General features: G+C 55.7%; 1 protein-coding gene across 2 annotated transcripts in view; it reads right to left on the minus strand.

Moving 5' to 3' along the window:
• The window catches only part of RCSD1 (RCSD domain containing 1), a 43,343-nt gene that overhangs the window by 13,190 nt on the left and 6,436 nt on the right, over nucleotides 1-23,717 (minus strand). The window lies entirely within an intron of this gene.

Genomic DNA, 23,717 nt, shown 5'->3' on the forward strand with positions numbered 1-23,717 from the left:
ATCACTGGCAGCACTGGCCAGAGCAGGCTGTGGAAAGGGGTGCCGGCGGCAGGCGCTGGAGAGAGGGGCCTTTAAGTGTATGAGACGGGTGGCCAGTGCCCTCCGCTGAGCTTCTCACGTGTGTATGGCCTCGTCCCCCCACTTCACCAGGTGTGCGGGCGGTGACGTGCTCAGTAACTATTCGTCAAATTAAGGAACACCCGACGCGAGCGCAGCAGCCTGGCGGAGGGGCCTGTCTGCTGACCGTGCGCTGCCCCACGTGCTGCCAGCGCAGTGGCTGCGGGCTCGGCCTTCGCCCTCTGCGCCGGGACAAGGACAGTGGCAGCGCAGCCCCGAAGGGTCTGTGGACGAAATGCTTTCCTGTGGACGGTGCAGGACAGGCCTTCAGAAGGGTTGTCACCACTTCGGGCGACGGGTTCCTTCCCGGGGCCCTCGGCGAGGCGGGTGGGGCTGCATGCGATGCCACTCCCTCCACAGAGTCCTCACTGGGAGACTCCACCCCCCCCCCACACACACACACACCATGTTTCTTTCTGTGGGAGGAAGCAGGCTGGTCCCTGCCCTGCTCTGCCCCAGGGAGGTCCTCGGGCTTCAGTGACCGCCCCCCCCCCCCACAGGGGCCTGCAGGCTCCCTGAAGAGGCCGAGACGCACCTGGACTCGGCTCACTCCCGTGGGCCAATTGTCAGACAAGGGGTGAGTCAGTGAGCGCTGGGAAGGCCACCCCACGTCTGTGAGGTCACACAACCACCTGGTTTTAACCATGTTTGTAAACGGCTGGTCTCAGAGGCATTAGGCCTTTTTTGTGACCAGGATGATGGCATTTATTGCACAGACGTCAGACTCCCTCCGGGCAAGTGCTGCCCAGACACAGGGTTTGGCCCAGCTCTATCTTCCCCTCCCTGGGCTCATGGCTGTCCCTCCAGCAGCAGGTCTGCCTCCCCGTGTACCACACACACACACAGACATACAGGCACACACACAGATACACATTCATGCATAAGCACACGTACACACATGTATGCACACACATGCACACACACAGATGTACACACACACACACACACACTTCCTAGGCCCTCTTTTTATGCTAAAAGCCTCTCCACACCTTCTGATCTGGGTGAATGTGAGGGGTCCTGCTATGGTGCCGCCTCGGAGCGGGGGAGCAGATGCCACCCCCCTGAGCTCCCGCAGTGATGCTAAGCACGCGGGACCAAGCTCTGCGAAGAAGGCTTGCTCAGAGATGGGGAGGAACTGCGGGGGCCACGCCGTCAGACCAGGAGCGGGCTCTGGAGAAGAGATGGTCCTCTTCTGTGTCTGCTCTAGTTCAAGTTCACCCGTCCCAGCCTGGACAGCAAACCCGACACAAAGGGAGTCACCTCCAGTGAAGACACCGGAGTTCCCCAGAGCACTGAAGGCGGGGAGTGCCAGCCCTGGGGTAGGGCCCGGGGGCAGAGCTCACGGGACCCACTGTGAACACTCCCAGGTTAGGTGCGCCAGGAGGCAAACATCCTGTCCCGGAACAAGGGCGGCTTGCGGGACGGTGAGACTCGCTGAGCTGCTCCTGGCACAGCCGCCCATCGGTCTGTGCATCTGCCTAACTTCCTGCCCACATCACGGATCAGTCTCTCTGTCTGCTGCTATTTATTGCTCGGATCCTGCTGACCGTGCACCTCACCTCGGCTCCAGGCGCCCAGGGCTGCGGTGCAGGGAGACACATTCCAGATAAAAATAGAGCCGCGCAGGGATCAAAGGCCTCCCGGACTTCCCTGTCCCGAATGGGGCTGGGCAAGGGGCTTGGAGGCGAGGGAACGAGAGGCTTCTGGAAGCATTTAGGGCTTAAAGAAAGAAAGATTACAGTTCGTCCGAGTTTGCTTTCCTGGAGCCCAGTGAATGGGCTTTCTTTAGAATGTCTGCAGATTCCAGAGCTGGCTGGAGCCGAGCAAGTCCACTCTCCAGACCCTTCTCCGTCATTGTGTGGAGGACTAGTATTCCCTGCTCACAGCTGGGCTCATTGCAGCCCAGAGAGGGCAAGTAACTTAGGCAGAGTCACACAGGAAAGCCAAACGGAATAATCTATGGAATAATGGACTTCAATCCCTGATAGCCTAGCAATGCATACCAGTTAAGGAGTGTGATTGCTGAAGGTGCTTTGCAAACTGTAAAGTGCTATAAGACTAGTGAAACTATAGCCACTGGTTGCCTGGCATAGCAAGAGAAGCCTGGGGGTGGGGAGGATGGCGGGGAAGAGCTCAGCCTGTGTGAGGCTCTGCCTGGATTTCTGCCTTGCAGTTCCTACAGGTGACTTCTAACCTTCAGGTGTTAGAAGGACACCCCACCCAGGCCTGAGGTCCCAGGGCACAGTATCCCGGCCCCAGAATGGCGAGCTAAGGTGTTGGGAGCTTGCTCAGTCCTGAGACTGGTTTGCTAAGCACTGCTCTCACCTGGGCTGTGCTCCTGGTTCTGAGAAGGATTTGGTGTTCTCGCCTTGCCCTGGACTTTCCTGGGACCCCTGAGCCTCCCCAGGACTCGGCATTCCTTCCCAGTTCCTAAGAGGCCCATCACGTGTTTCACACAAAGCCCAGGGTGTGGAAAGTCCTCCCCGAGTGGGTGGAGCAGAGGGCCCAGGCTGGACCCTGAAGCACCTGCTTGGGACTGAAGCGCAGACAAACCCGGGTTTGAAGGTCGAGTGAGGATGAGCCTACGCGCAGGCCGAGAGCGAGGCCGCCTGGAGCCGGAGGGGCTGCTGGGTGCGCCCCCACTCTGCTGGGCTGGGGCTGCTCACCCTGCTTTTCTCTCCTCCCCCCTCCTCCCACCCATGGTGCGCAGAGGCGGAGGGGCGGATCAAGTCAGCCTGGTCAGTCGGGCAGCCTCTGGACAGCTCGGCTTTTTAAATTTTATTTAAAAATATATTTTTATTGATTTCAGAGAGGAAGGGAGAAGGAAAGAGATAGAAACATCAATGATGAGAGAGAATCATTGATCGGCTGCCTCCTGCACGCCCCCTCCTGGGGATCGAGCCCACAACTTGGGCATGTGCCCTGACATGTGACCTGATTCATAGGCCTATGCTCAACCGAGCCACACCAGCTGGGCTAGGCTTTTTTTTTTTTTTTTAGGGAGAAGAGGAGAGTGTGGAAAGTGCCTCTGTATGGCTGGTGGGTGATGGAGACGGGTTGGCTCTGAGGCCAGCAGGTAAACCGACCCTCCATTGCTCTTCAGGGTCAGTTTAGGGCTCCCTGTCATGTGCTCCTCTCAACGCAGGTCAGTCCCGTAAGAAACCTGGTATCCCTGAAGGCCCCTGTGAGTGCGAGGGGTGGGCTGGGCCCGGGGAGCCCCTGCACCAGGGCTGCCAGAGTCCTGGGGGCTGTGGTGACCGCCCAGAGGCCCCGGAGGAATCCCCGTCACCAGGGGCCATTTCTGCTTCCTGAGTGGGAGTGACTGTCTGTGCCCTGAGGTCTGGGATGTTTGTCCTTCAGGCCACAGCAGAAAGCTGAGGCATAACTTCTAAGATTAGAACAAGTTGCCCAAGGACCTGGGCCTGCCTCCCAGTCAGCTGCGGACTCTCCTGTTACAATGGCTCCCCACGCCCGCCCTCCCTCCCCAGGTCCACGCTCAGATGGTCTACTAAAGCCTGCGTTCCTAGACACAGCTTCACGCTGCCTCCAGAAGCCAGAGCACTTGGGAGGTCATATTTTGGGTTTAAAAGGCACCCATCAAATTTAGTAACAGTAAGACCAACAACCCAAGAGAAAAATGGGCAAAGGTTTTGAACAGACACTTCATGAAAGAAGGTAATAGGAATGGCTCATAGGCACACTAGTCATTAGCTAAACACAAATTAAGACTGCAAAGAGATACCACTACCTGCCCACAAGAATGGCAACAATGAAATAAACTGACAACACCAAGTGTTGGCAAGCCTGCGGGGCAACTGGAATGCTCACGCATTGTTGGTGGGAACACTACTTGGAAAAATACTTTGGCAGCTTCTCATTAGGTTAAATACACACCAAGCACATGACCCAGCAATCCCACCCCTAGGTATTTGCCCAAGAGAGGAAGACATATGTCTCCATAAAGACTTGTATGCATGGAAAACCAAGATGGTGGTGTAGGTAAACGTGGTACTTGCCGACTCCCACAACATCAAAATTATAACTAAAATACAGAATAACCATCATTCAAATCACTGATATCTGGCTATCAGAATAGAAGTGCTACAATTAGAGAAGTAAAGAAGAAAGCACATCAATACCAGTAGAAGGGGCGGAGGAGGAATGGGCTAGTCTGACACCCACATGTGGCATTTTTTTTAATCAGGAGGGATATCATGGCTGCAGAGGCCACCTATGAGGAGCAAGGGATCCCAGCCCCACACCCAGGGTTCCAGAGCTGGGAAGAGAATCCCCGTAAAACTTCAGGCTGTAAAATCAGCAGGGATTGTGGCTGAGTGACATGGAGGCTGCAGGAATCTCAGCAGTTCCTCTTAAAGGGCCGGCACATGGACTTACTCAGACACAATCCCTCTGAGCTCCAGCACTGGGGCGGTGGCTTGAAAGGAACCTGGGACATTGGGGGAGGAAATGGATTGTCTGGCATCAGGGTAAGCACTGGGGGCAGCTTTCTCCCAGATGGGGGTGCTCATAGGGGTCATTGTTCCTGTGTTGGGACCTCCCCTGTAGCAGAGCTAACTGGTAGCCATATCTGAGTTTCCATCACCTTGGCTCACCCCTCTGTCCTAGTGACTCCCGGAGATCTCACCCCACCCAATCTGCAGCCCCACCCAAGCTGTTTGCAGCAGCTTTTCCATATGAATGGCCTGTCCTGGTTCAGGCTTCAGACTTTCCCAAAATCTCTTAAACAAGCAACAGCTGGCGTCAGCATGCCCCATGCATATCAATAAGAGGCCCAAGACCCTGCACTAGCAGCAGCCTGTCTTGCTTTACAGCTTGGCCTCTCCTGGGCATGTCCAAGACCAATACAAGTAGCAGCCATCTGCAGATGGCTCTGTAGCTCTTGATGGGTGGCCCCAGGCAATGGCTGACTTTGCACCTCCTGGGAGGCCCCAGAGCCAGTGCACCCATTGGACAGCTTCAGACCACACCAGATTACAACTCTACACATCCATCCATGAGTGATACACTCAAGGGGCAGACTCAGAGAGCACCAAAGCCCCACTGAAGCAAGTCCTGCTCCATAGGGGTATCTCCTGACAGCAGCTCTTCCACTGTAGCAGCACCTGATCCTCACAACCAATTGGCCTGGGGGTCAATTCCTCCTAGTGACACCAACAGCAATCAAAGCTCAACTACAACAAGACTGTGCACACAGCCCATACAGGGGTGCACCTAGAGTGCACAGCTCAGATGACTGGGGAGGCTGAGCCATTGGGCCCTACAGGGCACTCTGCCAATTCCAGGAGACATAGCGGCTCTACCTAATACATAGAAACAAACACAGGGAAGCAGCCAAAATGTCGAGACAAAGAAACATGTCACAAATAAAAGAACAGAAGAAATCTCCAGAAAAAGAACTCAGTGACATGGAAGCAAGCAAACCACCAGATACAGAGTTCAAAACAATGGTTATAAGGATGATCAAGGATCTTAATGAGAGCTTCAAGGGACTTAGTGAGATTTTCAAGGATCTTAGTGAAAATTTCAAAGACATGAAAAAGCACCAGTCAAAAATTAAGCATACAGTAACAGAAATGAAGAATAATTTACAGGATTATCCAACCGGGATTCAACAATAGAGTAGAGAATAATAAACAGGGTTTCAACAATAGAGTAGAGAATTCCAAGAATCAACTCAACAATTTGGAATATGAGGAAGCAAAAAACACCCAATCAGAAGAGCCACAAGAAAAAAGAATTTAAAAAAATATGAAGATAGTGTAAGGAGCCTCTGGGACAATTTCAAGCACACCAACATTCACATCATGGGGTGCCAGAAGGAGAAGAGAGGGAGCAAGAGATTGAAAGCCTATTTGAAGAAATAATGACAGGTGAAAGAAATAGACTTACAGGTGAAAGAAATAGACTTACAAGTCCAGGAAGTGCAGAGAGTCTCAAACAAGATGAACCCAAAGAGGCCCACACCAAGACACATCATAATTAAAATGGCAAAGGCTAAAGACAAAGAGAGAATCTTAAAGGCAGCAAGAAAAAAGCAGTTAGTTATCTAAAAGGGAGTGACCATATGACTGTCAGCTGATTTCTCAACAGAAACTTTGCAGGCCAGAAGAGAGGGACAATAAATAATCAAATAGATGACTAGCAAGGACCTACAACCAAGATTACTCTGCCCAGAAAGGCTGTCATTATCATTTAGAATTGAAGGGCAGATAAAGAGCTTCACAGACAAGGAAAAGCTGAAGGAGTTCATCACCACCAAACCAGTATTACATGAAATATTGAAGGGTATTCCTTAAGAGGAAGAGAAAGAAGAAGAAGAAGAAGAAGAAGAAGAAGAAGAAGAAGAAGAAGAAGAAGAAGAAGAAGAAAAGAAGAAATATGAACAATAAAATGGCAATAAATACATATCTATGAACAATTGAATCTAAAGATCAAAATAAACAAACAAGAAACCTAATGAACAAAATAAACTGATGAATAAATAGAACCAGAGGCATGGCAACATGGAATAGACTGGCAAATCTCAGAGGGAAGGGGGAAAGGGAGTGGAAAGAGATTAACCAAAGACCTTATATGAATATATGCATTACCTATGGACAGGGTGGTGAGGCCTGGGGTGGAGCGGGAACGGGGTGGAGGGGGACCATGGGGATGGGTGTGTGGGTTGTTTCTAGATCTGGACTATTAGTAAAGCTGCTCTAAATATTTGCATACCAGTCTTTTTTAAGAAAAATCTTTATTGCCGATGGTCAGAGACAGGGTTTGATCATTGTGGGTCCAAATCCAAACCCTGCCTCTTCCTAGAGGTGTGATCTCAGGCAAGACACTTCACTTTGCTGAGCATCCGTATTCCCACTTGTCAAACAGAGCACTGATCTCCTGTGATTGTCAGAGAGGCCAAATGAGATCACATACCTACGGCCCTGCACCTGGCAAGCTTTCCCTCCCCCTTTTAGCTGCCATTGCTGCCACCTATGACTGGTCGCCACCCAGTAGGTGTCAGATGGAGTGTGAGCTCCTTGCACCTTGTAGGGACCTCCGGCTGTTGCCAGTCGGTTCTGAAGACTTAATAGCAAGGCGGGGGGCGGGGGGGGGGGGGCGCCACGGGTCTGCTGATGCCAGGCTTTTTCCTCTCCTCCTGCAGAGCCAGTCAGAGACAAGCTGGGTGGGAGGGCACTCAGAGTCGAAGCAATTTACAAATGGGAACCTTCTGCATCGCACAAAGGGGCAGGCTGGCCAATGGGCTGTGACTCTGGACTCCAGACATGAGTGGCCTAATTCATAGCAGGGCCATTCCTGCCCTGGGGTCATCTGTGTGTCTCAGGCTGTTGGGCGGGGGAACGGGGACAGGACCAGCCAGAGAGGGAGGACCGCTTTTGGGTGGGGAAGGGTCTTGCCTTTCACCCCGGGCCCTGTGGCATGAAGGGGCCGTGAAGGGACAGCCCTGAGGCTGGTCTGAGGCAGGCCTGACCAGGCTGGCTTGTCAAGTGGGGGCAGGGGCCCTCTGGGGCCACAGGGGGCGGATGGCTTGAGTGGCTCTCCGGGGAAAGGCATGTGTCCAGGCAGAGGGACTAAGGGGTTAAGCCACTGGGCAAACACGTTCTGTCCTACAGAGTCAGGAGGGAAGACCCAGATGAGCTATTTCAAGAGCTGGAGGCCACTGACCCACTGTGGGGGTGGGGGTGGGGGCACTGTGTGAACTCCCCGCCCCTCTCGGCCCTTCTGTCCTCATCTTCGAAGCTCAGGGCTTGCAGAGATGCCGCCCAAGGCCCTTCCCGCTGGCTCACTCTGTTCTTCACTTTGACATCCCGGTGAAGGAAACTGGCCACACCGCGGTTCTCTGGCTTGTGTAGAACGCAGAGGCGGGTCACTAGGATCCGGCAGAATGGGGGAAGCTCTGCCGGGAAGCTCAGGAACCCCAAGGAAATGCGGCCCTACACCCCAGCATCTTCACCCATGATGATGTGTGACCCGGACACACTCTCAAAACCGAATCCAACGAACATTCATTCCAAATGAGCCACCAGGCCAGCCACTCTTCAGAAGCCGAGTTTCAGGAGAGGAGACAGGCAGCTCGCACGGCGGAGAGGCGAACGGGTGGGACGGCGGGTAACCGAGGAAAATGGAGTCCACAGCACTGCGATACGTTTGAATCAGTGACAGGTGGTTACTGGACTGAGCCCTTTGCACTCGCTTGCTTTTTTCTCGATTCCTTTATTCTAATGCTAACCGTGTTGAGTCACACTCGACATCCGAGTGCAAAAGGTTAGTGGAGTGAGCACATTGCCCAACGTTATATTGCACACCTGAAAGACAACCGAATGTTGCATGCCAACCCTACTTTAAAAAGAATGAACAAGAGCCACGGCCACGCTGGAGGGAGGGATTAAGACGGAAAGAAGTGTAACTGAAGCTGGAAAAGTAAGCTGGGGCGGGCTCCTCCCCCTGGCCTGCTGCAGGCTCCGGGAATGATGGGGAATGATGCCACGAAGAAGGAGCGACTACAGGAATGTCTTTCATTCACACCATGGGGCGTGTTACTTTTTTGCTGTCTGAGTCAGGAGGGCCTCTGAGGCACAGGCTCAGCCCTGGGTGCTCAGCCTGAGAGCCACATGGTCCTAGTGCAGGAGGGGCTCGGGAGCCAGGGCCTCAGAGACACCAGGGGCCTCGGAGACACCAGGGGCCTCAGAGACACCAGGGGCCTCGGAGACACCAGGGGCCTCAGAGACACCAGGGGCCTCGGAGACACCAGGGGCCTCGGAGACACCAGGGGCCTCAGAGACACCAGGGGCCTCGGAGACACCAGGGGCCTCAGAGACACCAGGGGCCTCGGAGACACCAGGGGCCTCAGAGACACCAGGGGCCTCGGAGACACCAGGGGCCTCGGAGACACCAGGGGCCGAGGGACAGTCGGGCTCCTCACCTCGGCAGGGTGAGGATTAGAGGCCCGTGGGAGGGGCTCCCAGCCTTTGAGCAGCCGCTCCTCCCAGGAAACCCAAGAAAGGTCCTCCTGGTCGTGAGCACAGAAATATCCTGGCCCCCAGCCGGACGCACCACTGCGAGGTCCAGCCTCAAGGAGCCGGCCGCCCCTGGCCGCCCTCTCAGCAGCATCTGTGCTGGCACAGCGTCGCGGGGCACCAGCCAGCTGCTCTTGGGAGGGGCCTGGCCATGACTCAGAGGTGATTTGCTTTTCTTATCGACAGAGGAGCCGTGCTCAGCCCTGGCAGTGCTCCCCCCATCACTGCCCCCGCACACCTCCCATGCCTCTGGGGAGCCCGGGCGCCTCCAGGGAGCCCTGCCCCGGGGGCGGCTGGGCCTTTCCCAGGGGGAGCTGGCTCCACGCGTCCTGGCTTCCGGGCCACTTCCCACAGAGGATCCTGGGATTACAAAAGGACCTCCTTCACCCCACAGAAAGTAGAGAGAGAAATGCTCACCCACCCCTGGGCAGCGTGGGGCTGGGGATGAGGCAGGCTGGCCTGCGCTGGCCTGTCTGCAGTCGGCCTGCCATCCAAACACAGTGGCAGGGAGGTCTGTCCCAGCTAGGCCCGCCCCAGGCTCGCTCCTCTGGGCTTCACGTCCTCGTCTGTAAAATGGGGGCGATGCCTCCTACACAGGGTCATTACCAGAGCGAGTGAAACGTGCGGGGGATGTGCTCAGCAGCCAATCCTCTCTCTCTCTTTCCTGCTTTTTAAATTAATATGGCCAACCACTGGCCCATGTTGGGGCTACAACCTGTTTGGTAGTTGAGACCCTAAACTAAGCAGGAATTTCTGTAGGTTCATGGGCGCAGGCATCTGAAAGCCAAGGGTGACGTGGGAAGTCTTGGCTAAACATTTCAGTGACAGAGGAGTTCCTGAAAATAAAACCAATCAGCAGCTTTGGGGGCTGGGGGGCGGTTACAGGGAAATTAAGTCTCAGTCCCTGTTCTGTGGAAGCTAAGGGTCAGCCCGGTTCACGTCCCAGCAACCACTTCAAGCGCGAGTTGAGGATTCAGTGGCTCAGATGTTGTGTCCATGTGGGGCGTGATTAACGGCCCAAGGAGCAGTGTGGGCTGCCCTGTGGCTGCATCTGAGGGCCCAGGAAGGAGGAGCCACGGGGTAAGGATGGGGAGGACCAGCTCAGAGGGAGGCTGTGGACAGTGCTCCGGAGACAGAATGTCTGCGCCGCCTCCCACTCTGCTCCTCAGGTGACCGTATGTACCGTTCAGGTGCCTCGTCTATAAAGTGAGGACGGCAACATTGACATCGAAGGCTGTGTGGGCTCAAGTGAGAGAGCGCAAGTGTGGCACATAGTAAGTGCTCAATAAACGCAGGTGATTTTGTTTTTTTTGTTGTTACTCCTCCCCAAAGACGTTTTTTCCATTGAGAGAGAGTGGAGGGGGTTGGGGAAGAGGGCGAGAGGAAGGAGAGAGAGAGAGAAACATCTATGTGAGAGAGACACATTGATTAGCTGTCTCCCACATGCACCCTGACCAGGGCCGGGGATGGAACCTGAAACCCAGATTCGTGCCCTTGACTGGGTATCAAACCTGAGACCCTCCGGTGCGCAGGCTGGCGCTCTAACCACTGAGCCACGCCGGCCAGGGCCGCAGGTGATTATTAGACTGGAAGCCAAGGTATTTGGATTTATCCTGAACGGGTGAAACCAGCAAGGTGTTTAAAGGGAAACGTTGTCCCGAGTTCTGTCCGTGCGGAGAGGCACGGAGGCACCCACAGTGAAGGGTGGGCGTCTCAGCTCAGAAGGCAGGAAAGGACCCTGTGACCCCGGGAGGCCCTGGAGCCAGACCCTGTGACCCCGGGAGGCCCTGGAGCCAGGCATGGCGAGTTCAGGGACATTCCACATCATCCTGCCAGAAAGAGGGACAGGACGGAGAAGAAAGCTGGGAAAATGGGAGGAAAACTTCCATTTAAGGAGCAAATGGAGGAGGGGGTTGTGGGGGAGGGAAGGAAGACGGAGGCTAAGAGCTGGAGATGGAAAAATTCCAGGCTGGTATCAGGTCTAGGATCTGGAGAGGAAGGACACGTGGCCTAAGGGGAGCCTGTGATGGCAGGTCCCAGCATGCTTTGCTGAATTCCCACGCCTGGCTCATGACATTTTGAAGGCAAACTGAGATTAACCAAAACATAGATGTAACAGCAGAGTACAGGATAAGAGAGTGTTAACATGAAACATTTTCCTTTTAACTATAAAAAATGAAAAACATTTTTGTGGATAAGATACTATAAATGACGGAAAGCAAAAACAGCAGATCTGGAAAGTTGTCACACAGATGAAAAGGAGATAGTATCTGCTATATAAAGTGCTCTCACAATGCATAACAAAGGATATAAATAAGCAATTCATAGGAAAGCAAATTCAGAAAGTCAGTACACATAAAAAGATGCTCAAACTCACTAGGTTGTCAGGGAAATGCAAATTAAATTGCACTAAGATTTTTCTCTCTGCTTATCGGGCAGGCAGGGAGAGGGGCGGGTGAGAGAAGCAGCTCTTGCTATTGGGAATCAGGAAGAAGGAGCCATGGTCCTCCCCATGTTGCTGGGGGAATGTGCGTTGTTGCAGCCTTTGGACTTGGTAACATTTTCAACTCGGCCCCATGCTCCTGAGAAGCCACTCCTTAGACATAGAGCCCGGGGCACGGCCACGGAATCGGACGGAGCATGCACAGCAGCAAAACCCCGGAAACTGAGCTCCCAGCACCAGGGAGAGGTTTTACCGCCCATCATGTAACGGGCTCTGGTGAAACCATGACACAGAATGAACTAGAGTACTCCACTTTTCCATGAGAATCTATGAAGTCAGAATAGCAAGATGCAGAGAAGTGTGTATATAATGTGACCCCAGTTTTATAAAGCAACAACTAACCACCTCCCCCTATATGCGCATGTTCGTGTGTATCTACATGAGCGTGTATATAACACATATATAAGAATGTATATAGTTCTAGAGAATATGGCCTATGCTACAGAGGGTATATGTGAAGGATAATACAGGGACGGGAGCTGGTCTGAGGGAGGCAACCCTAAAGATCTTCACATGCCTGTAAAACCCCAGCATGCCCGCTCCATCCGTTATGTGAGATTGTGCACATGTGTTTAAGGGAGCGAATTAGCGCCATGACATGTTCTCAAGGGAAAGAAAGCACGTTGCCAAGACACTGAAATGAGAGTTTCAAGCTCTAACTCCCCAAATCCTGCTCTCTGCTCAAGGAAACAATCCATTCAAAGCCAACACGTCCCCTCCTGTCTCAGCATCTGCTCTTAGAACAAGCACATCACCAGACTCGCGAAAGGAGAAAGACAGGGCGACTTCCTGTCGGCCCACGCCCTGACCTTCCATAGGTCCTGGACACTTGTCCCTGGCGACGAGCTGACTGTGTCCCCAGAGGAGTGGAGCTCTGGTCCCTTTGGAAGGGAAAAGGATAACAGGAAGGAGTGACTGAAGCTCGCGCTGTGTACGCACATCACAGGTGCAGCTCGCTCGGTGCTCTCACAGCCCGGGGAGAGTGTTGTCCTGTGACTAATCCTGTTGTACAAGGACGTGTGCAAAGCTTTCCCATAGTCACACGTGGTGCCGCGCAGCTGGGCTCAGACTCGGCCAGTCTGACTCCCGACGGCTCAGCCATCCTCCCTGCTGTGAAATCCATCTCAACTCTGCATGTCAACGCGGCCGTTTTGGAGCGAAGAACCCCGCTTGGCACTTGGGAGCCACGACCGCTTTCGGGCCTAGATGGGAAATGGAGTTTCCCCATGTGCCAGGCTGTGATCCTGGCGGCACCTCGCACCCGTGTCCAGGCCCCTCTGCCCCATCGTTTAGGGCGGGCGCTGCAAACTTCAGAGGCCAAGCAGGCACCGCCAAGCAGTGGGTGAGGGTGGGAGAACCCGGCCCGCCCCAATGGGAGGGGCCGCTGCCAGTCAACTCCAGCCACAGCCTGGGTCACGTGGGGTGACTTTTCAAAGGGTCCCTCAAGGCCCAGTATGACCAAAGGATCTGACTTTTCAAGAGAAGATTAAAACTCATATTTTTAGGTAAAATCGATTGATTTTGTTTTGAACACACCAACTCAGTGTTGTTGTTTTCAAGGCAAACCCCAGTCAAGCCTGCCTGCGGCAGTGGGTCCGGAAGGCCAGCGGTCGGCTGCTCTGTGTTTACACAAAGACTGTTTATCCTGTTCGACCTGTTTTCCTGGGTAATCCCAGGAGGTGTCTGCTGGTGTGATAGACACATTTATTTTTCATTATTACATGTACAACACTAGATCGCTGTTCTGAATATTAAATAATAGCCAAGGTATTCTTACCCCTCATCGAATTCTAATGGGGATTGTGGGGTAGGACTCCAGAAGGGATGAGAAGACCTGGGTTCAAGTTCAGCTCCCGCCGCTCCCTGGCCCCCAGACTCCTCACCTGCTCCAAGCCACGGTCTCCTACGCAGTAAAAGGGTTCGGTAATTCCCAGCTCACAGAATGAAAGGCCTGAGAGTTAAGGTTTAAGCCGTGTAACAAACGTACTCAATAAACGTTCCATTCCTTCTAGCACAGTGGTCGGCAAACTCATTAATCAACAGAGCCAAATATCAACAGTACAACGATTTAAATTTCTTTTGAGAGCCAATTTTTTTAAACTTACACTTCTTCTAACGCCACTTCCTCAAAATAGACTCGCCCAGGCCGTGGTATTTTGTGGAAGAGCCACACTCGAGGGGCCAAAGAGCCGCATGTGGCTTGCGAGCCGCAGTTTGCCGACCACGGTTCTAGCACACAGATGCAAGACTCCACGGAGTCACACGACTGTCAAGTAGACAAGCCGAGAGAGGTATGTCGGTTTCTCCACTTTATGGAGGACCTCCCACCAGGGCTTCTCTGGGGCGTGCAAAACATGATGTTCCCCAAAGTGTTAGCTTATGTGCACCTTTTGGGGTAAAAACAAACGGTATTCTGCCTTTGGAATGGCCCGGCATCCTCGCCTGTTCTGTAGGCTGTAGAGACTGTTTGGGGGGAGGGTCCCACGTGTGAGAAGTAGAGTATATGCCTTGGAGCTACCGAGGCACTCTGTCACTAACGTCACTGAGCGAGGGACGCAGCCACGGAGGGTTCTTGCTGGAGACCAGAGCCTTCCTCCTCTCCACTCTGCCCGGGGCACCGCTGCCACCCGGTCCTAGGAGAGAGCCCCGCCTGCACCACAGGTGAACGTGGAGAACAGGCAGGTGATGGGTGGCATTCACCTCACCTTGTCCCGAGGGACTTGAGGTGGCACTCACAGGTCGGAGCAGGGACACTGTTTGGCAATCTCAGGGACAACGCGGATGATGTCATGGCTCTGTCCTTCTGGCGGTGACACCAGAGGAAACACCTGTAGGCGGCAGGAAACTAGAGGGATTAAAAATATCTGCCTTATCCCCCAAAAATGAGCGAAGCGCTCTGTTTTCTTCGCAGGGAAAACAAACAAGGCGATATCTGGTCTGAGCCATTTCCTCTCCGCAGGCACCCTCCCCGACAGACACGGCTGGGCCACATGTTCACCAGCCCAGGACACGCGGGTGCCAGAGGGTGGCCAGGCCGGTCCGGAGCAGGCCCAGGCTCTGGCTCCAGCTGGAGATTTCTTTTGCAGGAGGGAGGGCGTGAGGGAGCTGAGTCCTTTCCTGGGGGCAAGGTGCAGCCTCCGTCTGACTTTGGAAGCAAGGGGTCCTTGGGCTCTTCCTCCACAGTCTCCGGTCCCGGGAAGCCAGGCCGGGAGCCACCGAGGAAGGAGTGATGGCTGGTCTGCGGGGCCGGGCCGAGCACAGAGCAGCTCTGGAGTTGGTGGACTGCGCACCCATCGGATTCTCCTCTCTCCCCGCCTTCTGACATCCTTTAGATCAGAGGTTGCCAACCGGTGGTCCGTGAGGTCCCAAAGGTTGCCGACCGCTGCTTTAGGTCACCACGCCCAGGCATTCCGTCTGCTCCATGTATTTCCAGTCTGGCCCTCCGTCCTCGCTGTGGTCTCTGCGCTTAAGGCCCCGTCACCTCTCTCGATCCGTGGGGAGAGGTTTCTTTGCCGCTGCTCTTCTCTGCCTTATCCGTTCTCCCCGCTGTTGCCCAAACCATGTCTGAAATCTGGGTGGGCATGTCTTTGGTTTACCTACTGTATGTAGAACCGCTGTACAACCCAAGCTTAGTTGCTTCCTGGGGTTCATGGCAGCCTCCTCTAGGTCAGAACCCTGGGTGCATGTTAGCGTCCCACTAACATGGGGGCCTCATTGGAAACGAAGGTGCTAAGAAGATTGTTGGTCTCATCAACAGATGGAGACCCCGAGGCCCAGAGACTTGGTCCAGAAACCGGAGCCTCAGTCTTATCCAATGGCTGATGTGTTTAAACCAATAAATATTTATTGCACACCCATTATGTGTTGGCCATGGTGCTCAGGATAGGGAAACAGGTACAGCCCATGGCACAGCCTTCACGGGGTTCACACTCTGGTGAGAGGACAGACGGCGCCAGGTAGCAAGGGAAGTGCCGTGAGAGAGGTGGCGTGGGTGGCCTTACGTCTCAATGAAGACGGTGTCACTCCCCAAGCAACAGCCAGGCAAGCGTTATGATCCGCGTCAATGGCAGAACCAGAGCTGAGGCCTACATGACTTCCCATGTGACAAAGCAGATAAACTTCCAAAGCCCCGGCGACCACAGCCGAAGTGACGCTTGGGGCCGACATGGGACCTTCCTGGTCACCAATAAAACGCAGTGGCTGTGAGATTGCTGCGCAATAAGCAGAGGAGGAGAGTTCTAACACTGGACAGCCAGGGCTGCCGGGCCTGTGGGATGTCTCCCTCACGCTGCTGGCAGCATGGCGCACTGCCTAACCCGCCTCGGAGCCGGACCACACAGCAGGAGCTCGGAAACGCTCTGCTCTATTACTAGAATAGACACGAAGGAAATAAAGAAGAAAAGGGCAGTTGATGCAAAGTTACCTGTAGCCTCGCTGGTCTCCTAAAGGTGGGAAATTAGGAACGGTCTGCATGTCACATTTTAGAGAGCGTGACGGCCACAGATGATCCATTAAAAATGAAGGCACATTTCTAGCAGGTGGAGCTGTGCATGGAAAAGGGGGAAAGTGATGAGGCCAGTGACGAGGGCCGCACAGAAACATAGAAACACACGTGACAGAGCCGGGCAGTGAGTGTGGAAGGAGGGGCAATACCCGGGGTTCACCAACTCTGAGGGTGGTCAGCGTTTTCCTAATTAGACGGTGTGTGTCCGGGCCGGCGGGGATGGTGGGCCTCCGAGGCGCAGGCCTGGCTCCCTCTGACACTGCTGTACTTCTGCCCCGGCCTCTGAGCTGGTTCAGCTTTAAAGGGGCCCCGTTGCTGTTCACCTCAAAGGCTCTCCAGGCCAGATAAGCTGGCTCCCAGGCTCCAAGAGGAACGAGTCAGGAGATAGGAGCCGGTGGGAAACCTCCCAGTGCAGGGTCGCAGGCACCTCCCTCGGGGGAGAAGGGGGCTGTCTGGTTGAGAGGAAACATCTGGGGCCGCCCCCAGATAAGGCTTGGGGGCGGGGGAGTGCAGTCCCTTTCAGGAATAACTGTGGGAAGCCAGTCCCAGGCTCAGCCTCCCCCCTCCCTGGCCCTTGGTGCCCGTGACAGAGGGCAGACGGGGAGCGGGCTGGTCCCTGCCAGGCCTCACCCCTTCATCGTGGCTGGGCAGACGTGGCCCCCCAAATGGAAGAGTGAGTGAGGAGTAAGATCCCCATAGCAACGAGACTACCGGCAGGATGATGGGGAGAGAGGGCAGCTCCAGGCAGAGGGACGGCAGAGCAAAGGCCTCCAAGACAGAGGCTGGAAGTAGCTCAGTGGCCGGGACGCCGTGGCCACAGTCCGTGGCGTTGCGCTCTGAGTGGGCAGGACGGGTGGCCTGAGTCCATCCAGCCCGTGGGATGGAGCTGCACCGGGTGGGGTGCGGAGTGCAGGACAGTGAGGAGGCCCGCAGGAGGCCGCCCAGCGGTGCATGCGCCCTGCCGCTCGGTGCTCTTGCTAGGATGTGGCCGGGACAGGCAGACAGAGTAGCCAGGCGCCAAGTGGAGGGTGGGCGGCCTCTCTGTTCTCACCCACGGCCGGAAGCGAGGCTCCGGGGCTGTGGCTGTTACAAGCTGAACTGTGTCCCCAATGCTGATGTCCTGACCCCAGCATGAGGCTGTATTTGGAGATAAGGTCTTGAAAGAGGTGGTTAAGTTCAAATAAGGTCCTGGGGTCCTGATCCGATCCCTGTGCCTGGGGTCCTCACCGGAGGAGCTTAGGACACAGACACTCATGAAGGGAGGACCCTGTGGGGACGCCCATCGTACAGCTGAGAGGAGGAGCCAGCCCCCGACATCCATCCGGGGTGTCCAGCCTCGGATGGTGAGCGGGACTCAGTGGTTTAAGCACCAGCCCGTGGTTCTTTTGGTGGCAGCGCGAGCACTAGATGCAGGCGCTGAGCTTGGCCTGTGGAAGCTGCCTCTAGGCCGACCCCACGTCCCGTCCCCGCCTCCTGCCATGCCTGCTTGTGCTCAGGCGCGGTGTCAAGGTGAAAGCACCTGCATCCTCCTCCCTCCTCGGGGAACACCACCCAAGGTCCCACGCCCACTGGCCCGGCAGGCACCTGGCCTCTCACCTCCTTGCTCTGCTCTTAATTGGCGCTTTTGTCTCTGAAATTCGCAACACTTCACTGGACTGGTGGGGCGTCCCTGTAGCTCCTGAATTTCGCCCTGGACTGTAGCTGGGACAGTCAGGCTCCAGGCAGGAGGGACAGGGCTCCCTGGTGTGGACAGCAGGCCTCCTGGTGGGCCTGGGGGCTCGGGCCAGACCCGAGCACTAGAGTCAGGAAGTCCTGCCCGCCCACCACCGGCTTCCTCTCTGCGGCTTCAAACACGGCCTCTGCCTCTGAGCAGAGCGATCTGGGCCCGGCCCAGCCGGCTGTCCTCCGTGCAGCTGCTCCGGCTTCAGAGGGAGGCCACGGGCAGGAGGAAGCAGAGGCCCCGTGGAAGTGCATCCACAGCCCCCCCTCCACATGCCCCGCTCCGGGGCGCCTGCTCCTCTCTGAGGGAAAGTCACTTCAGATATGTCCCTGCGCTTTCCCAACACAGAGGTGACAACACCTTCCATCTGTGGAGTCCTTTCTTTCTTTTCCAAGCTCCTGGCTATGAACGTTATCTCATCTAATCCCCTGAGCCGGGCACGGATGGAATTACCGTCCTGAGGCCCCAGATCCTGTGCTGTTGAGTCAGGATCCCGCAGCACTCGGGCGATGGCGGTTGGTCCCGAGCCCGGACTCCCGCGCCGCCATGCCTGGCTTCCTCTGCTACACGGAACACTCGCTCCAACCTCCCCCCCCCCCCCCCTCACCCCTCCCCACACACACACACACAATGCACCTGCACAGGTACCCAGGGGCGCAGGTGAGCTGCTTTTGTGGGTGTGAGACACCCAGTCCCAGGGCGGCCTGCCCTTTAGAGCACTGGTCCCTGGGAACCCCGCTGCCCTTTCCCTTAGTCCGCAGCCAGGCCCCAGGAGGAAGGGCCCTCTCAGGCTCCTCTCCCTGCTCTGCATTCACAGTCCCTTCTGCAGCCCAGCTGGCCTGGTCCTCACTCCGGACCACTGCACAGCCCCTAACGTCTCCATGACATGCCTCTCCCATCCATTCTCTGAACCACAGCCACGGCGATTGTTCTAAAGTGGAAATCTGATCACATGACTCCCCCACCATTGCTCTGAGAACACAGGGGCGGCTTTTAAGAGCTTAAACTTCCTGTCATCTCACCAGCAGGCCAAACGCATCTCCAACTAAAGCTGGACGAATGCTTTGGGAAGACACAGCTCAAGGCCAGCCCCTCAGGTGCTCCCCACAGTGAGACTGAGCTCCTTGGGTGCTCCCCAGAGAGACTGAGCCCCTTGGGTGCTCCCCAGAGAGACTGAGCCCCTTGGGTGCTCCCCAGAGAGACTGAGCCCCTCAGGTGCTCCCCAGAGAGACTGAGCTCCTCAGCTCTGTGGGGTGCGGAATCCTGGCGCCTCCAAGGCCAAGTCCCAGGTCTCGCGTGGTCTGCCAGCTGCTCCTGTCCTACTCCACACTCTCCTCTCTCCCGCCCCAGCTCTCACGCCCTCCTTGCTGGATGGAGCTCAGACATCACCTCCTCCCCGGCTCATGGCCTGAGCTGGGTCCTGGCTCACCCTGTGGGCATCACCGTCATCCTCTGACTCCTGACTGGACTGCAGGCTCCGAGGGCAGGGTCCAAGCTCTGTTCCCGTTCGTGTCCAGAAATCCCAGCACAGAGCTGGACACACTCGTCCAATACGTCCTCAGCGAGCAGGCGGGTGAGTGACCACACAGACCACTCTTGCCCGTGACCCAGAGCTTTCCCAGGCGCCAGTCCGTGGCTCCCTAAGGCCAGGGCAAACTCTCAGGGTTCTGCCTCCATCCACGGCTGGGGTGGGGAGGGGCTCCTCGTGTCCCCGGATCACTCCGCCCTGCCCCCTCCGCTGCATCTGTCCCACAGGAAGTGCCACAGATTGCTTCATTTCCCAGGGTGTCCACACCCCTTTCCTCCCCCTCCCCCTCCCTGCTGGAGGAGGGGGCCACAGCATGGGCCTTGGGAGGACGGCTCTGTGCTGAACCGGGCGATGGCTGTCACCTCACGTCCCTTCCAGGCGCCCTGCGGTTTGTGCTCGCCGGGTAGACTGAGACAATGCGGAAGGAAGGCAGGCAGGCCGGGCGATGTGGCAGCCTTCACTGAGAACCATCCAAACATCAGACCCTTCGCCCTAATAATCCCGCTCCTGGGAATTGCTTCCAACCGAGTAATTCAAAAGAAGAAGAAACAGCCCACGGACTGTTTAAAGCGACGTTATTTATAATACGGAGAAAGTGGAAACAAAGGCCATTGCCCGAAATAGAAAAAGGATGAGGTCGCTTCGGGCATATTTGTACAACAGAACGCCACGCAGACGTCCCACACGAGGATGCAGCGGAGGCCTGCAGGCCGCTGCCTTGCAGATTTGAGGGCAGAGGTGGTGTGCCGCGTTACAGTATGTTATGACTACGGTTTTGTAAGAAGGATCTATGTGGCTACAAATAATAAGGACACACAAAATTGTCTTTTTCTCCCAGTTTTTTAATGACAAAAGGGATAAAATTGAGGATCAGAAGTGAGAAAGAAATTGTAGTGTTAGGATGATACATTTTTAGTTTTGCCTGGAAGGTTTACTACTAGCTGAATTATAAATTTATACTTTAAGACTATGGGGAGCACCCAGAACATGAAGTCGTGGGGTTTTCTGAGAGGAGTTTTGGTGCGTTGGGGTTTTGTCCTTTTAGAAACAATCAGGATGTGCCTGGTGCGGACCATTCCCGCCGTGCGTGGCTGGGGGCCTACGCGGGATCGATGGGGACCGCAGCCTGGTCCCACGAAAAGCACCAACAAGACCTTTGCCTATTGGATACATAATGCTGCCCCCTCCCTCATCCTGTCCCCCTGGGCTGCAGTCCCAGCTCAGGTCAGCCCTGAGTCAGGCCCATTCGCCCGCGGCCTGTGCTCCTGGAGCTTGAGAGAGAATTCTGAAGGGTCGTGGGGAGGGCGCGTGGGCAGGGGAGACATCCCACGCCCTACATCTGCGGGATACAGGGATAAAGCCCCAGATGGAGTCTTCCTTTGAAAAGTGTTAGTTTATGTGAAGTGTGTGGTCAGCTGGACAAACACCCAACCCTTTGCATATAAACTGAAGCGCCCTTCGCTGTCCTCCGCTGTCCTGGTGCTCCTCGAACGTAAGAGACGCCCACAGCGTTGTTTTCAGCGTACCCGTCTCTCCCCCGGCACCTCTCCCCGCCCCCCGCCTGGGGGACCACCTGCCAGCCCAACGCCCTCCAATCTCCAGTTCTGAACTCCCAATTCTGATCATCCTGCCAAGGCCTCAATCAAACTCAGCCCTTCCGGTCCCAAACCTGCAAATGCTTCTTCCTGCTCCGGCCTGAGACTCAGTCACTCAGGCTCCTATCGTGTCACCACCGCCCGCAGCAGCCTCCAGGCAGACACCAAATACCGAGGACCCTCCCCCAGCTCCTCATGGCCTCGAGCCTTCTGATCTCCAAGGCCACCTCAGCCCCTCAGCTGTCCCCCGCCTGCCACTTAGGCCGCCTGCACTGATTTGGAGATAAGAGGCCACTTGCATCACGCATCACGCTCAGCGTGCGGAGATAGCATCTTCAGATCTGACCTCCTCCGAGAATCCGCCAGGAGGCCCAGTGCATATTTGTGGAATGACTGGACACGTGGGTATGTATTTCCCAGCAGGTCTCCCCACACTGGCGTAGGACATTTTCCTAAAGCTAAGCGGCGGACTCCACATCCGTCCCTGTTTAATTTCATCATGTTGGTTTTGGCCCGGCATCCCTTCCTATGTAAATCATTCGAACTTGAATATGTCATGTAGCGTATTAACCATCCCAGCTGTGGGTCATCTGGAGTCTTTCTATTTTTCAACCAAGTCATTAACAAAAACACTTAGCAAGGGCGGGCCAAGGACAGAGCCCCGCGGCTGTCCCTGGAGACTGCCCTCGGGACAGACCTGCGTTCCCAGGTGCACAGCTACCTGCGGGCCAGGTGGCTCAACCTGCTGCGTGCATCTCGCCAAAAAATCCTCATGACGCAAGTAACGTGCGTGGCTGAGAGATCCGAACGCCCTGTTGGCATATGAACGCGCTCAACCCGTAAGCCTAGAGAAGCTCAGGCGGATGTCGGCTGAGAGGGGCCGGGTGTGAATGGTTAGCGTCTCGCTCTCCAATCCCGAGGCTGCCTCAGGATCCCACCTGTCCGGGGCCTCGCCTGCAGGGGCGACAGGCGAGCACAGGGCAGGGAGGAGGTGACCAGGTGCGGGGAGAGAGGAGGAGGTAGGGAAGCACGCCGTCAGGGTCAGGTGAGCTGGACTGATGTCCTTGTCGCTTCCCGCCTGCTCATGTCGCGGCTCCACCCGGGAGCAGCCACACACACCTCTCCTCCCTCCCTTTCTTTAAAGCGTGTTGCTTGAGCCAGGCCGTGGCCGCCTGGGAGCCTACAGCTCGGATCTGCCATTCCAGGGCCCAAGCTCCCCGTCTCCCTGGCTCCCCCTCTCCTGGGCTCTCGTCTGGACGTGGAGGTCCCAGCACTGCCCCCAGGACCAGCCCCTGAAGGAGGCCCGAGCGTCCCCGCAGAGGTCTGCACGCCGGGTGCACCAACCACCCCTCTCCCCACACTCTCAGCCGGAAGCGGACCTCAGAGGTCCCCTTGTCCACCCTGGGTCCCAGTCAAAGCGGCACCCACAGCAAGGGAGGGCGTTCCCCTCTAAATGACTATAAAGCCTTCTTACCCAACACGCTGCCACGCCTGTGATGTGCAGGCACAGCTCTGCACACTTCACACAACGATGACCTCGTTTCATCCTCATAACAACCCAATCCCGTAGGTCCTGTTACTATTCCATTTCACAGACGGGAAAACCAAGGCCCAGAGAATGGTAATGGGCAGTCAGGATGCAAGCCCAGCTGCCTGGCTCCGGGTCTATGCTCTTAACTCCTGCGTCCTTCTCCAGCCTTCCTTCGAAAGGGTGTGTTGAATTCTGCTCGTGGCAGGCAGAGGGCCGGTGGTGGGGTTTTCAGACTCGCTGTTTCTATTCCGAGGTGAGGAAAAGCGCTTTGAGAAGGAGAGCTGGGATCGGGGAGTCTTTTCCTTTTCATAGCCTCTTCCGTGCATCCTCTTTGGTCCGTAACGGAAGCCTTAGCTTTGCTCATATTCATCAACGTCGCCTTCTTTGCACGCCCTCTGCCACCTTCCATGGGGCAGAGAACGCCGGAACTTTCTTACACAAGACACCCCGGGTTGTTACAATTTCTCACAAAATCCACTTATTGTTAATAACCACACCACCATGGTTTCATGGGATATTTTCATTTTCCAAGGTACTTTCATAGATTATCTCATGCAGCATGCATGACCTTACCTCCTCACAAAATAGCCTTACAAGGTGAGTGAAGCAGGTGCCAGCTCGACAGATGGAGGGACCAGCCAGGACCCCAAGGTGAGTGCCTGACGCTGGACCTGGAACCCAGGTCTCTGGGTTTATCGCTCTGCAAGGCGGCCCCCGGGGCCTGCCCCCAAGGCCGCGATGAGACTGACCCAGAGGGCGCGGGGCAGAGGGCCGCTGTTACTACCATTTTCCTCAAACCCACCCCCGGTTCCAATACCACCTGCAGACCACCTTCCCTCACCACTTCCTTAGGCACAAGGGCAGGGCTCCCGTCCAAGGCTTAGTGCGGGAGGGCAATTCTGAGCGTTGTGTAACTCCATGAAGAAAAGGTTCAGTTCCCTATTCACTGGGGGAAATTCCCAAATCAGAGAGGAGGGCTATCCCTCCCGTTGGCTCGATCCATCCAATTGGCTGTTCTGGGGCTAAGATGCATGAGAAACATTGTAAGCAGCTGCCCCTAATGGCTTAGGTTTATGCTTCGCTGATACCTTTCCTGTAGAAATGGGGCATATGTGCACCCCATGACTTCCCCTCAAACCTACCTGCCCATCCCAGTCACACCCCAAAGCACAGAGCAACGG

This window comes from Eptesicus fuscus, chromosome 22 (genome assembly GCF_027574615.1).
Source record: "Eptesicus fuscus isolate TK198812 chromosome 22, DD_ASM_mEF_20220401, whole genome shotgun sequence".
In the NCBI taxonomy this organism is placed as follows: domain Eukaryota; kingdom Metazoa; phylum Chordata; class Mammalia; order Chiroptera; family Vespertilionidae; genus Eptesicus; species Eptesicus fuscus.